This window comes from Rattus norvegicus, chromosome 1 (genome assembly GCF_036323735.1).
Source record: "Rattus norvegicus strain BN/NHsdMcwi chromosome 1, GRCr8, whole genome shotgun sequence".
NCBI classification, from domain to species: Eukaryota; Metazoa; Chordata; class Mammalia; order Rodentia; family Muridae; genus Rattus; species Rattus norvegicus.
In genome coordinates this window covers 568,742-584,178 of record NC_086019.1, presented here as the reverse complement: position 1 = coordinate 584,178, position 15,437 = coordinate 568,742, and the positions used below count along the sequence as shown (strand labels likewise).

At 34.0% G+C, this 15,437-nt stretch overlaps 1 pseudogene; it reads left to right on the top strand.

The window, feature by feature from the left end:
• The first annotated feature begins 2,844 nt into the window (after positions 1 to 2,844).
• Vmn2r116l-ps24 (vomeronasal 2, receptor 116 like, pseudogene 24) lies at positions 2,845 to 11,676 on the top strand (annotated as a pseudogene).
• The last annotated feature ends 3,761 nt before the right edge of the window (positions 11,677 to 15,437 follow it).

Sequence of the window (15,437 nt, the reverse complement as noted above, 5' to 3'; positions counted from 1 at the left end):
CAAATATCCCTATTAAAAATGGGGTACAGAGCTAAACAAAGTTTCACAGCTGAGGAATACCAAATGGCTGAGAAGCACCTAAAGAAATTTTCAACATCCATAATCATCAGGGAAATGCAAAACAGAACAACCCTGAGAGTCCACCTCACACCAGTCAGAATGGCTAAGATCAAAAACCTGATGACAGCAGATGTTGGTGAAGACATGGAGAAAGAACACTCCTCCATTGTTGGTGGTATTACAAACTGAAACAACCTCTTTGGAAATCACTCAGAAGGTTCCTCACAAGATTGGACATTGCACTACCTGAGTACCCAGGTAGGCCTCTCCTGGGCATATACCCAAAAGGCACTCCAACACACAACAAAGCCACATTCGCCACTATGTTCATAGCAGCCTTATTTATAATAATCAGAAGCTGGAAAGGACCCAGATGCCCTTCAACGGAGGAATGGATACAGAAAATTTGGTGCATCTACACAGTGGAATACTACTCAGCTATCAAAAACAATGTCTTCATGAAATTCATAGGCAAATGGAATGAACTAGAAATATTCCGAGGTAACCCAATCACAGAAAAATACAGATAGTATGCATCCACCGTTAAGTAGATATTAGCCCAAAGATTGATTATTCAAAGTGCAATCCACAGACCACATGAAACTCAAGAACAAGGATGATCAAAATGGGGATGCTTCACTCCTTACAAATGGAAACAAAAATAACCATAGGAGGGGATAGGGAGTCAATGTTTAGAGCACAGACCGAAGGAACAGTCATTCCGCTCCTGTCCCACATGTGGCCCATATATATGCAGCCACCAAAACTAGATAAGATGGATGATGATAAGAAATGTATGCTGACAGGAATTGTATATAGATCTTTCCTGAGAGACACAGGACACAGCCAGAACAAATCAAGTACAGAGGTGAATGGGAACAAAATATCCATAGGAGACTATAGGGAGGCGACATTTAGAGTACAGACTGAAGGAACAACCATTCAGCTCCTGTCCCACATGTGGCATATATATATATGTATATATATACATATATATATATATATGTATATATATACATACGTACACACACACACACACACAGCTAACAAAACTAGATAAGATGGATGATGCTAAGAAATGCATGCTGACAGGAAATGGATATAGATCTCTCTTGAGAGACACAGCCAGAACAAGTCAAATACAGAGGTGAATGCTAGCAGAAAACCACTGAATTTAGAATAAGACCCATGTTGAAGAAATTAGAGAAAGGATTGAAAGTGCTGAAGGGGCTTGCAACCCCATTAGAACTTCCAGGGACTAAATCCCTACCCAGACTGACCCATTGTTACAACTGCATATGCAGCAAAGGATGACCTTGCTAGGCACCAATGAAAGGAGAAGCCTTTGGTCCTGCCAAGGTTGAACCCCGGTGTAGGGAGAAACGGTAAGGGGGTTGGGTGGAGAGGGTAACACCCTTGTACAAGGGGGAGTATAAGAGGCCTGTGGTCAGGAAACCAGTAAAGGGAATAACATTTGAAATGTAAATAAGAAATACCCAATTAAACATAAAAATCAAGATGCAACAACCTCTACCACAACAATCTGATTTATATGATAAATTCTCAATCCAAATTACATCCAAACAATAAATTTACAAACAGTTGATAAGGATATAAGCTGCCTACCTAGATAATATAAATTCAGTTACAGAAATTCACCCCATCTACCTTGACAATTCAAGACTACCCAGATGCAGATCACTCTTCTCTGTCTCCATCTTGATTTTCTTCTCTTCTTTTTCTCTCCCACCTTATTTTTTTACTGTACAATCATGGCATTGACCTAACTGGTACCAGCCCTCTGCTGCCTATAGACATCAACCTACATATCAGACATACATCTGTCTTGTTACAATGTAAACAAAGACAATACCATTTCAAAACAAATACCAACTAGACATAAAAAATAAATGTCATGTAATAATATTAGCAATAAAATTCTCCCTCATAAACGACAGCTATATACATTCATACCTTTAAATAAAACATATAAAATTGTTCCCAACCATCTTAATGAAGTGTGAACAAACATCAAACAAAAACAAATATTTACCAAATGTCTTTAAGTGTCAAGGAATGATTATCAGGCAAGTGATCAGCATTACAGCTCATAAAATGTCTGCATAGGAACTGATATTGGACAGGATGGGTGTTGAATCCATATGATTCCAGGAATTATTGGATTTAGCATAATGACTTTCTCCAGATGAGAAGAATCAAGGGAAATCTGAGAAGATTTTGTAAACATTCTCAACTCCTGGCTCAATGTTGGACCTGAAACTTCCCTTCCCTACACCAGGGAATGAAAGACATAATGTGCCATTATTCAACTCAAAGTCCAAATGATATGGAACATTTATAACTTCTCAACTCTTGTCTTAATAAAAAAATTCTGAGAAAATCTCTTGTGTTCATATATATTGGGGTTGACACATGGTCTTTTGAAGGCTGTTCAAGAGAAGATTGGCCTTTGGAATATTTGTGGCATGGATGTTAATGAAATCATGGCAGCTGTGGATGGAGAACATTATGTTCAAAACATGTTTTTGGAAATGTTTTGATCAAAAGTTTTCAGACCTCAGATGTAGAGCTTGAGGCCAGAATTTTCCCATTGTATTCAGGGAGAAGAACATAGGATGAACGGAAAGGAACTGTTGAATATAATTAATTGGATCTCCAGACAGCAGAAGCCTTAAAATATATAAACTGGTGTAAATATGTGTGTTATGTTTGCCTGCATAAGAATCAGGTTTCACAACTGCTCCATCCTAGATCCTAGCAGACATGAAGACGCTGTGTGCTTTCACTATTGCCTTTTTTACCCTGAACTTTTCTCTCATCTGCAGCTTGACCGAACCCAATTGCTTTTGGAGAATAAAGAAGAATGAAGATGATGATGGAGATTTGCGAGGTGACTGTGGTTTTCAACTTTTTACATTCGAGACGCCTATTGAAATTTTTTATACTCACTTTTTTAATTTGAGGTAAGTTATTAAATTTATTTCCTGCTTCAGTATTATGAATTAGAAATATGTAATTGTGTACACAACCTGTGAGATTCTGTCCTGTTTTTCCCCTTTTAACTTTAAGAACCACAGAAAATTAATTATAACTTCAATCACTATTTTAAAATTTTCAAATGTGTCACAGTTTACGTTAGCCTTACTACATTGGCTCTAGTTCACAAAGCTGGAAAACGAGAGAGACTGGATTCTATCTCTTAAATCTTTTTTGATATCATACGTTGAAATATGTTTTTACCTTTACCTTGAATTCATAATTCCCACTTTTGGCACGTGACTGCATCACTTTCTCTCTTCAACTTTCTGCCTAGCATTCCTGTATAAGCATGCATGTAAAGGCCTCAATAAAATGGTTATCTAATTTTGGCCTCTAAAAGTTGGGCATACATACATTGAAATATGTATGGTGTGGTGGTGGAAGGATGTCTATTATATATGATTACATGTATATTATTACATATATATTATGAGCACATATATGTACTTTGCATTATAAAATACTCTTTAAATGAGCCCCTCCTGTCATTCTGGGGCTGTCATTGAATATGGAAAAAGCCTGCCAGAGTTCTTATACTGTTAAGAGAATATCTTTTCATCCAGTGATGCAAACACTCAGGCACATATTAGAATTATTATCTTCATTATATAGATATTCAATATTTTTAACTTTTAAAAATATGTAACATTAGAGAACATCTAGGAGAATAAATGTGCTTCTTCTGGATAAGAAGCTGTTCTCAATGTGGATACATACTTCTTAGATTCCAAGTGTGAGATGGTATCATTAGTGGCTGCAGATCATGAGAGAAGGGATGCGGAAATCACTCAAATTTTAGCTAATCAATGTGCTTCATTCTTTCATAAACTGAAATTTCCTGCACTTTCTATCCCTGACTCTCATCCCATTTCTTATTCAATTTTTGTGTCTTTGGGATGTAAACAAAATATTTTCGAATTGATAGCCACAGTATACTATGTACACTGTAATAGTAGTTGTGGCTTCACATTATTATAATTCTGTGTGAGGTTAGTAGAAATTTCATTTCTGATGCATTCTATATCATCCCAGATCTCATTGGAAAAAATAGTGGACATTCTCACTACTGACACATCCATAAGCGATAGTAAGATTTAAATTTACAAATATGTGAATTGCGTCAATACACTTTTACGGTTTAAAAAGGAAAACTTAGCTCCAAACATTTAATTGAAAAGTGCTAATTTCAGCAAGAGTGCATGTTTGTTGTTTTACTCCTGATGAGAGGTAATTGCTAATAGTAACAGATGAACAGATGAACTGCCAACTGTGCTTGGGCAGAGCAACACATACCAAGTGAAAGAAGATCTTACTGTAGAGACATCTCTTAAAGAATCTTAAAGAATTAAGAAGCCTGAAGTTTTAAGAGAAATCTCAATCCACTTTTACAAAATTAAGATAGTAACAACACACTGAAAAATAACTTTAAGTTGATGTGTAATGGAGCCTATAAACTATTATTCAGGTTACATAGGATATTCTATCATTTAATGTACTTGAAATGAATAAATAAATTTAAGGTGAATATATCTTTGTATATTTATTGTTTAATGAATACTAACAGTGAAAACTATTAGAAGCATGTTCTATGAACAAGGAAATATTATTGACAATGCTTCTCACTATGCATAAAATTAGCATTTTCATAATGTTTAACATGAAAGAGTTTTTCCTAATTTGATATTTAAAAAAATGTTCTTACTGATACCATAAATTCTCTCCTAAAAACACTGATACGCTTTTCGAAGTAAACTGATTGTTAGATAATTTACACAGATACATAATTCATTTTGCATACACTTACTCTATGTTAGGTATTATTATGTAAGGGCTTTTGAACATAATTATAAATGATTCACATTTTAATATTTTATGCTCTTTTACTCTGCTTGATAGTTGAAGGATATTTTGAGTTTTGAAACAAGTCAGTATGCAACATTAGGTATAGGATCATGACTAATAGAAATTATGAAATATGCATTAATGATATTTTTAGGGTGCAAAGGTATATGAATATAAAAGTTGAACAAAATTTTTGATGTAATATATGATTCAAAAAATATTAAATATTATTATATGTTTGAATATAAAGTACATTTAAATACTAAAAATATAAGGCAAATGTGTTATGTATTTCATGTGTAGTTTAACTCATGCTTCTTATTTTGTATTTGTGGAATTACATCTCCACAATTATATTGTAACAGTCTTACTCAGTTTGGCTCTAATGTAGTTTGAAGATGGTATTCAGAGATAAAATAGTCCCCTTATTGACAATTACAATTACAAAATTTATCATATGTTAGTGTCCTAGGTCTATGAATTCTTAAATTGTATTCAAATCTTAAGATCTCTAATTTATGAGACTTATTTCATGACATTTAGACAGAGATTTAGAATGTCCTGTGGTACAAATTTAACTGCAATTGAAATTTTATTTTTCAAACATCTCGCTTAATCATCATTATGCTTAGTTTTAGAATACCAGCAAGAAAATATGAGTTTTTTCTGGTACTGATTTTTGCTACCGATGAGATCAACAAGAATCCTTATCTTTTATCCAACAAGACTTTGCTATTGGCATTCGTTGCTGACCTGTGTGAAAGTACAATTAGTGTTCTGGATGAAGAACGTACAAAATATCAAAATATCAATTTCAAAATGATTAATTATTACTGTGGAACAAAGCAAAGTTGTGATGTAGAACTTATAGGACCGTCATGGACAACTTCCTTAAAACTGTCAATTTATTCAAGGACACCAAAGGTAATAATGTGTGACACTGGACAAATTACCAACATTTAAATTCCATTTATATGTGCCTCAAAGAAAACTTGGACCACGTACATTTGTGGGTATGCTGCTACACACACACACACACACACACACACACACACACACACACACACACACAATAAAATAATTAGATTGTATAACTCTACTGGGCAAACAGGAAAAAATGTTTTCTAGAACATTCACAATTGTCAGGAATATTCTAGAATATAATATGAAAAATATATGATATTTATAGATAAATTTTACTACCCTCATTCTGAGTTCTGAATGGTGAGTAACTTTATTTGTATATATGTCTAAACCTCCTAACAATCATATTCCTCATGTGGATGTTTCATCCTCTCTTCTATACTCTTCAGATTTTCTTTGGACCATTTAATCCTAACCTGAGTGACCATGACCAGTTTCCCTATATCTATCAGATAGCAACCAAGGACACATATTTGTTCCGTGGCATGCTATCCTTGATGTTTCATTTTGGATGGACTTGGATAGGACTGGTCATCTCAGATGATGACCAAGGTATTCAGTTTCTCTCAGACTTGAGAGAAGAAATGCAAAGGCATGCGATCTGTTTAGCTTTTGTGAATATGATCCCAGAAACCATGCAGACATACAAGACAAGGGTTAAGATATATGACCAACAAATTATGACATCTTCAGCAAAGGTTGTTGTCATTTATGGTGAAATGAACTCCACTCTAGAACTCAGCTTTAGAAGATGGGCATATTTAGGTGCACAGAGAATCTGGATCACAACCTCACAATGGGATGTCATCACACACAAAAAAGATTTCAGCCTTGATTTCTTCCATGGGACTGTCACTTTTGCCCACCACCACAATGACATTCCTGTGTTTAGGAATTTTTTGCAAACAATAAACACATCCAAGTATCCAATAGACATTTCACAGTCTATGCTGCAGTGGAATCATTTTAACTGTTCAATCTCAAAGAGCAATAACAAAATGGATTGTTTTACGTTCAACAACCCATTGGAATGGTTAGCACAGCACACATTTGACATGGTCCTGAGTGAAGAAGGTTACAATTTGTATAATGCTGTGTATGCTGTGGCTCACACCTACCATGAACTCATTTTACAACAAATAGAGTCTCCGAAAATGGAAGAACCCAAAGGAGTATTCACTGACTGTCAGCAGGTAACATTTCTTACATTTCATTATGCTTAGATTTATCAATATGACCTTTCAGGCCCCTGAGAAGTTCACAAACATTTGTTACAGGTTATGTCTCAGTGTAAAGTTTTCTATACTGCAAAACTCCAAAATGAATTTCATATATAGATATATATCATGCACAGTGATAACTTTTAAGAGGAGACAATACATTTTTATAAATATCAGTGAAGGGGTTGGGGATTTGGCTCAGTGGTAGAGCGCTTGCCTAGGAAGCGCAAGGTCCTGGGTTCGATTCCCCAGCCCTAAAAATAAATAAATAAATAAATAAATAAATAAATAAATAAATAAATATCAGTGAATTGTGTGACAATGTGTTTCAACATTTAACCAAATGTGTTCAAAATTTAAAAGGAGCCAAGGATTTTATCATGAAATCCTTAAGTGATGACTAGACTAGAATATTTTTCTCAAGAAGAATTTTTCAAAATAAGCACAGTTGCTCGGATAATTGTTATTCATTTAAGTTAATAATTATTTATAAAACAACAAATGATGAAGAGTGCACATTTTATTAAGGTTACATTTATTTCATATATGTATTCAGTATGTACATGATTAATCCACTACCATTCTTTACTTCCAAAACTTCCAGAATTATTAACTTCCCCTTATTTCTTACGTATTTGGCTTCAGCTTTTAAATATTATTTTGTCAAACATGTGTACACATACACACACAAACCATGTGATTTGTTCTCTGGTAATCATTTATTCTAGCTTTTTTACCATCAAACATTTATTTGAAGTATATTAACTATTAATTATACAGTATAACATATAATTATAACTTGTAATAATGCAGTATCATGCACTTTACTACATGGGATTAATTTAACACACCTGTCTTTTCTGAAAGACATTAAAAGATTATGGGACATTCTCAATTTGGCATTCTGTGTATTTATATGCATATATAATCATCTAATGATTAATCTCATTTAGGAGGTTTCTTTGCTAAAAACTAGGGTATTTATTAACCCTGTTGGAGAACTGGTGAACATGAATCATAAGGAAAATCAGTGTGCCAAGTACGACATTTTCATCAATTGGAATTTTCCACAAGGCCTTGGATTAAAAGTGAAAATAGGAAGCTATTTTTCTTGTTTACCACAGAGTCAACAACTTCATATATCTGAAGACTGGGAGTGGGTCACAGGAGAAACATTGGTAGGTATACTACAATTTTATTTTTTTAAATATATCTAAATTTTAAAATAGCAAGCACTCAAATAATATCCATGTGGTTAAAACAAATTAATATGCTCGCAAATGACCATTCTCAGTTACAAGCACCAAAAATTTAATAACACTGAAATTCATGTAATCTGGTCATAGGGATCAAAGGACTCAGAATTCCATGTTCAATTGCATCCCTGTGACTATTTACTGCATACTACGGAAATATATTTATTAAATTTATAGCAATATATATACACACAGACACCTACACACACAAACACATATGTGTGTATATATATATATATATACATATATATGTGTACCTACACATAAACCATGAAATTATCTGCTTCTATGAACATAGCTGTAACCCAATTGAGTATAGAATAGATTCATTAAGAGAAGTATTTTTCCAGATTCAAACTTTTCTTTTGCTAATTTATAGATTTTATTATTAATTTTATGTATTTACTTTTTAATATTATCCTCCTTCCCAGTTTTCCCTCCTCTCCATAGTATTGCCTTATCTGGCATCAGAGTGAAGAAAGTCCCTTGGTTCTGTAGAGCGTGCATGCCACAGATTATGAGAATGTTAGATCAGGGAGGCCAGAGTGGCCAGATTGTTGGAGGAGCTCTCTAATAGAAGCAGAGGGAGGGGTGGAATGGGGATTAAAGGTTTTCTTTTACACTTAGGAAAAGTTCATTAATTGTATGAGAGTCTTGTATGACATTCTTTGTTCTTACTCATTGAACAAGGATTTCTTGATATATCCTACCTTCTCTCTCCTTACAACTCAGTTTTGTTATTATTATATTTTGAAGTCTTGACAGAAAAACTGATGCCACATAAATGTTCCATTTAAATTAACAAGTTTAGCAAGGACAAAATTTAGATTCTGATACCTGAAATGTTACATATATATTACATGACATAGTAATTATTGTATGACATTCAGTGCATTGCAGGTTAATACAAAATAATAAATTATCAGAGGAATATATCTGGTAATATCCCATATATTAATCTATGGGTCATTTTACTTATGATGTATTCATGAACTACACACACATACACATTAAATACATATTTGTATATTATAGATAATGTGCATTGTTTATGTATATATATTTTATAAATATGTATGTGTGTGTGTGTTTGTGTGTGTGTGTGTCTGGATGTCTGTGTGTGTGTGTGTGTGTGTGTGTGTGTGTGTATGTGTATTGCCTCAGGTTCCCTCCTCAGTGTGTAGTGTGACATGTATTGCAGGATTCAGAAAAATTCATCAGAAACAAACAGCCAACTGCTGCTTTGATTGTGTCCAGTGCCAAGAAAATGAGATTGCCAATGATACAGGTACATACTTGCATGCAGAAGAAAATATGATGAATTTGAATACCTTCTCTTTACAAACTAGAAATATGATATGACCTAAATCCCAAAATCTCCATGTTTCAGAATTTAATTAGTTAAATAATATCAGTTTCTCTTGGGCCCAGTAAATTATCTGCAATATCTTCTACAAACAACCCATGTCTCTCACAATACAATGCTTAATGGTTTTATATTATGCAGAAAAAGTTTAGGGGGACATACATGTGTAACAATTTTTAAAAAATAATTTTAGGCATAACCTGAGCAAATGTTTATTCTTCTTCAATTCTTTGTACAAAAAATCTTGATTACATGTACAGTGTACAATCTTTCTGTCATCCTGCTTGGTCCCTCACAAAGACAAGATGCTCAGAACAACAAGTGTTCTCGAGTGAAACATATTTTAAGAGCTTACATGGCATAAAGGATTAGGCATTTCCTATCAAAGAATTAGAATAAGAGTGACGATTTCAAGAATGCAACAAGAGATAGGAGAGTACTTATTATTAATCACAGCCTAACTAAGGAAAGTGGGATGAATGTCAATATCGATAATCTCCATGCCATAACCTTCTATAGCCATAACCAAGGAAATTGTAGTTGGGGGAAAGGAAATTGTACCACAATAAGAGGGATATGCATAAGTTTATGAAGCATAAGGCCTCAAGAATGAATGTATTCCTTTACACACACAGTATTTGAATGAGGAATTGTATGTTCACAAGCCTAAGGATAGATACAGACAAAGCCCAAAAGCAAAAGAAATATATGTTTTTCATCAACCGGCATCAATAAATAAGTCAGCATACTAACTTTGTCTCTGAATAGTGAAATTATATTTGAGAAATAAAATAAACTGAGATTATGCATATTAGTAATCATATTTTTATTTTATTTTTGTTTAAGCGACAACATTTCCATTTTCTATGATGATGATTTGTTCCATCACAAAATATAGGTAAATAGATAGCAAACTTAATTTAGTAGTTTCTAGAGCAATAATGAAAAAAATGCATTCTCAACCCCAAACTATTTATTGATATATCCTCTGAATAAAACAAATATACAATTATTAACTACACAAATGTGATATCTTATAAGGGATTATTGTTCTTTGCCAGCAGATATGGAGCAGTGTGTGAGGTGTCCAGATGATTCGTACGCCAACTTAGAACAAACCAAGTGCCTCCAAAGAGCTGTGACATTTCTCGCTTATGAAGATCCACTGGGGATGGCTCTAGGGTGCATGGCCCTGTCCTTCTCAGCCATCACAATTCTAGTACTAGTCACTTTTGTGAAGTACAGGGATACACCCATTGTGAAAGCCAATAACCGCATTCTCAGCTACATCCTGCTCATATCTCTGGCCTTCTGTTTTCTCTGCTCATTGCTCTTCATTGGACATCCCAACCAGGCCACCTGCATCCTGCAGCAGACAACATTTGCAATATTTTTCACAGTTGCTATTTCTACTGTGTTGGCTAAAACAATAACTGTGGTCACAGCTTTCAAGCTCACTACTCCAGGGAGAAGGATAAGAAAGATGATGATAAAAGGGGCAACTAACTTGCTCATTCCCATTTGTACCCTAATCCAACTTGTTCTCTGTGCAATCTGGTTGGTGACATCTCCTCCATTTATTGACAGAGATATACAATCTGAACATGGGAAGGTAATCATCATTTGCAACAAAGGCTCAGTCACTGCCTTCCACTTTGTCTTGGGATATTTGGGCTCCTTGGCTCTGGGGAGCTTCACTGTGGCTTTCTTGGCTAGGAACCTTCCTGACAGATTCAATGAGGCCAAGTTCCTAACATTCAGCATGTTGGTGTTCTACAGTGTTTGGATCACCTTCCTCCCTGTCTACCACAGCACCAAGGGGAAGGTTATGGTTGTTGTGGAGGTTTTCTCCATCTTGGCTTCTAGTGCAGGGTTGCTAGGGTGCATATTTGTCCAAAAGTGTTATGTTCTTTTAGTTCGACCAGATTTAAATGTTCTTCGGAAATAAAAAGATAAATTGCTTTATCAAACCTTTGAGAGTTTTAAAATTTTAGATGGTACTCAACATATCTATTTTGCTTCGTCATAAAAAAGTTTTCATAAATCATCAAAGAAAATTAAGTAATATCTAGGGATAGTATTTGTAACACAGAACAGCACTGCCTAAAGCAATACTAATTAGTAAGTTTTGGTGGCAAATGAGCTCTCAGAAGCCTAAACATATTGAGAACAGGCAATCTCCATTAATGGGAGGTTGCAATCACTTTGATTTGTAGATATGTGTTTAAGAAATATTCTTAATTACAGATTAGTATACGTTGATTCTGCTCCATGTAGGTAAGGCAACCTCCAAGCAAGATGTTCTGGGAGTTATAAGTAAGAAGACTGTCATAGGATGGACAGGAATCCAGTGATCAGCATTATTCCATGGTCTATCATTGAATCCCTTCATCCATGTTCTTTTCTTGGCTTCATTCAATTAAGTGTGTCCATGGTACATAAGGAAATAACACTTTTCTCATATATGTTTTGACCATGGTGTTTTTTACAGCAACAGAAACTAAAACATCAGCTAATTGGTAAATTGCCTTATGTGGGAATTGGAATGCCATATATTATGGATGAGATATTGGAATAGCTTTATAATATACTATGAAGATACTCAGAATATCAAATAACATACTAAGAATAGTACAGTGTATGAAAAGGACTATGGGGTTCAGATTTTGCCTGCTCTTGATCTTTATATGAAAACACACCATATCATTATGAAATGTAAGAGTGTCTCATTAACTGAGAAAAATTGATAAGAAAAATAATGTAGTACAAATTACCCTTTTCAAAATTTGGTCAGTGAAGTCTGCAAACATATAAAATACTTTAGATGAAGAATCTCATGCATTTTCTCAAAATAGGAATAATTAAAGATTATTTAGTTTCATATTACATACACAAACACACAGATTAAAAAACATACACACTACTATTTCTGAACAATAGTTTGTGAAATAGTGTCATTTTTTCAAAATAATGGTTTTTTATTTTTTATTTTTTACTGTTATTTGGTAGTTTATTTTTCAGAGTGTAATTTAATTGCTTTTTTTCTTTACATATCCTGACTCTAACATACATTTTTTACCTTCTCTCTGCACCCCTAAAAAGCACATGGGCTATTATATCATTAAAGATTGTTGAATACATACATGTATTTTACATACATATACATTTTGAAATATAAACTGTAGGAACCAAGCAAAAATTACATACATTTATGTTCTCATGGCTCACCATTTGATACTACATAACCAACCATTCTTTGTTTCCTTCCCTTGCAATGACAATGTGTCCTGTTCTCTTACTTAAAGATTCCTTTAAATTGTTTTCTAGCCTAAAAGCTTTGCAAGCTTTCTTCCTTCCAAACTGACATGCACGGTGTAATGATTCTTCCTCAGATTTTATTGTTGGAATCATATTCCTAAAACTTTTTTTCTACCTATGCTCTTAGAATATTCTTCTTCACAGCTAACTTCCTCATCCTTTGACACTGAAGATCTTTCCCACCAACTTCTTCACTAATCCCTTGGGTTTTGTTGTTGATGTTGTATTTGTTGTTGTTGCTGCTGTTGTTCATTTGGTTGGTTGTTTGGTTTTGTTTGGTTTCACTTTTTGGTTTGTTTGTTGTTGTGTTTTGTTTTGTATCTTTGGGTGAGGGAAAATTGTGTAGAGGATACATTCATCTTTATACTCTTTACCTTTACTCTGGAAACATGTAGTGTAATTTCTACCAATTTGAATTCTAGTATTTAGAACTAAAGCTTCTGGTTTCTGACCACACACCTTCTATATTTTATATATGGAGATATATAAAATGTGAAATCTCCATTTTCTGCATACTGTCACATTTCCCTGACTGTGAAGGAAGTTTGTTAGTCTGACAAAACAGTGTCAAATAGGGGTTGGGGATTTAGCTCAATAGTAGAGCGCTTGCCTAGGAAGCGCAAGGCCGTGGGTTCGGTCCCCAGCTCCGAAAAAAAGAACCAAAAAAAAAAAAAAACAGTGTCAAGTAACTTTTTCAGAAATATCTCTTGATCATTGAGCTCATCATCAGCAATGGTCAACTTTGATATGTACTCATACGATGTGCAATAGTTTGAAATCCTTACACAGATTTTTAAGATCAGGTTCCTTCCACAGATGACTTTTTCACCAAGCTCTTTTTTCATTTAATTTAATTTAAATATTTATCTTTTTTATTTCTTCTTTGTGACTTTCACATTATGAATCTCCACGGGTTCATTTGACAAAGCATATGCAAGATATTGTACTGTTTAATTTTTATCACCTTGATAAAATTAGAACCATTTGAGAGAAGGAAATGAGAACATGAGTTTAAGGGCCTTCTTTGATTAGTCATCAGTGTAGCTGGACTCAATGCAATGTGAGAAATGCTATACTTGTCTTGTCAGCCCAGTGCAGTGTCAAAAAGGAAACTTAGAAAGTCTGTAATTTTTACTCCTGTATGGCTTCCTTTAGTTCATGCTTAAGTTTTTACAATGCAATTCTATAAGCAGGAATACAAATATACCCTAAAATTCCCCAATTTCCGGTTAGCACAGTAACAGAATTCAAATGCGAAGTTGTTGCATAATTTGATATAAATCAAGGACTGGGTCTTAAGCACAAAACAATATGATTGAAGTGTTTTTTAAGTAATTGCTTTTTAATGAAAACATAATGCCAGGCATGGTGGCAAATGATAGTAATATTCTCAATATGAAGGATGAGGCAAGAATGGATTTAGAGAAACAAAGTTAAAACCATGCTGTGTGATGCGAGATCACATCTGATATTTGTAATCATCTGTGCTTTTAATTTAAATAGATATATTAAATGTTCTCTATTTGGGACTGTGGAGAGTGTTTGTTATTTAAGGGAATGTTGTTCCCAGGCTCACAAGCACCTATGAATACATATTTTGATTTTCATAATCCTCTTTTGTCCTTGTGCACTCATGAACATATGAGTCTCTCCAATCACAGAGATAGGATTTAAAATAAATGGGAAAACAAAACAAATGAAAAGACAACAAACATACTTTGAAAGTTTTCTCAGATTTATTTCTCTAGGCTCAAAATCAAGAACTCACACTAGTTCTGAAAATTCAATTTTCAAGCCAATCATCACTAAGGGATTATGGCATGCATCTATACACTTCGCAGATGTACTTCCTAATGTGCACAAGCAATCCCACATATAAACCACATAACAAGTAAAACAGCAGCAGTCACACACACATAAATGTTCTCTGGGAAAGTGTGTAGATTTGCTACCAAATGCCTGTAATCTTGTGAAAAAAAAGGCATATGGGAGGACTGTAAGCTAATCAAAGGCATCTTCTTCTACACAGTGACCTATGACTAACATGAATGATGAGACAACATCTTACAAGAAATAACAAAGATTCTCTCACCTTTAAAAGTTTCATTTGCCTATGATGAATATTTGCTAGAAAGCTTGGTGGATTGTAGAATCTTCTGGAATCAACACCATCACTCATTTTCTCAGTCAAGGGCACTGGTATAAAATAAATAATACATAAGCCTTTCTAAGAAACACCATCTTCCAGTCTTTTTGCTTCTCACTTTCTTCTTGGTGTCATATTTCAGAATTATTAATTCATTTATATACTATCAAATTGAATTCAAATTTTTGGCAAGAGGCTTTAAGAAACCCATTGTCAACCAGAGAACCAAATAATACTATTAAAAA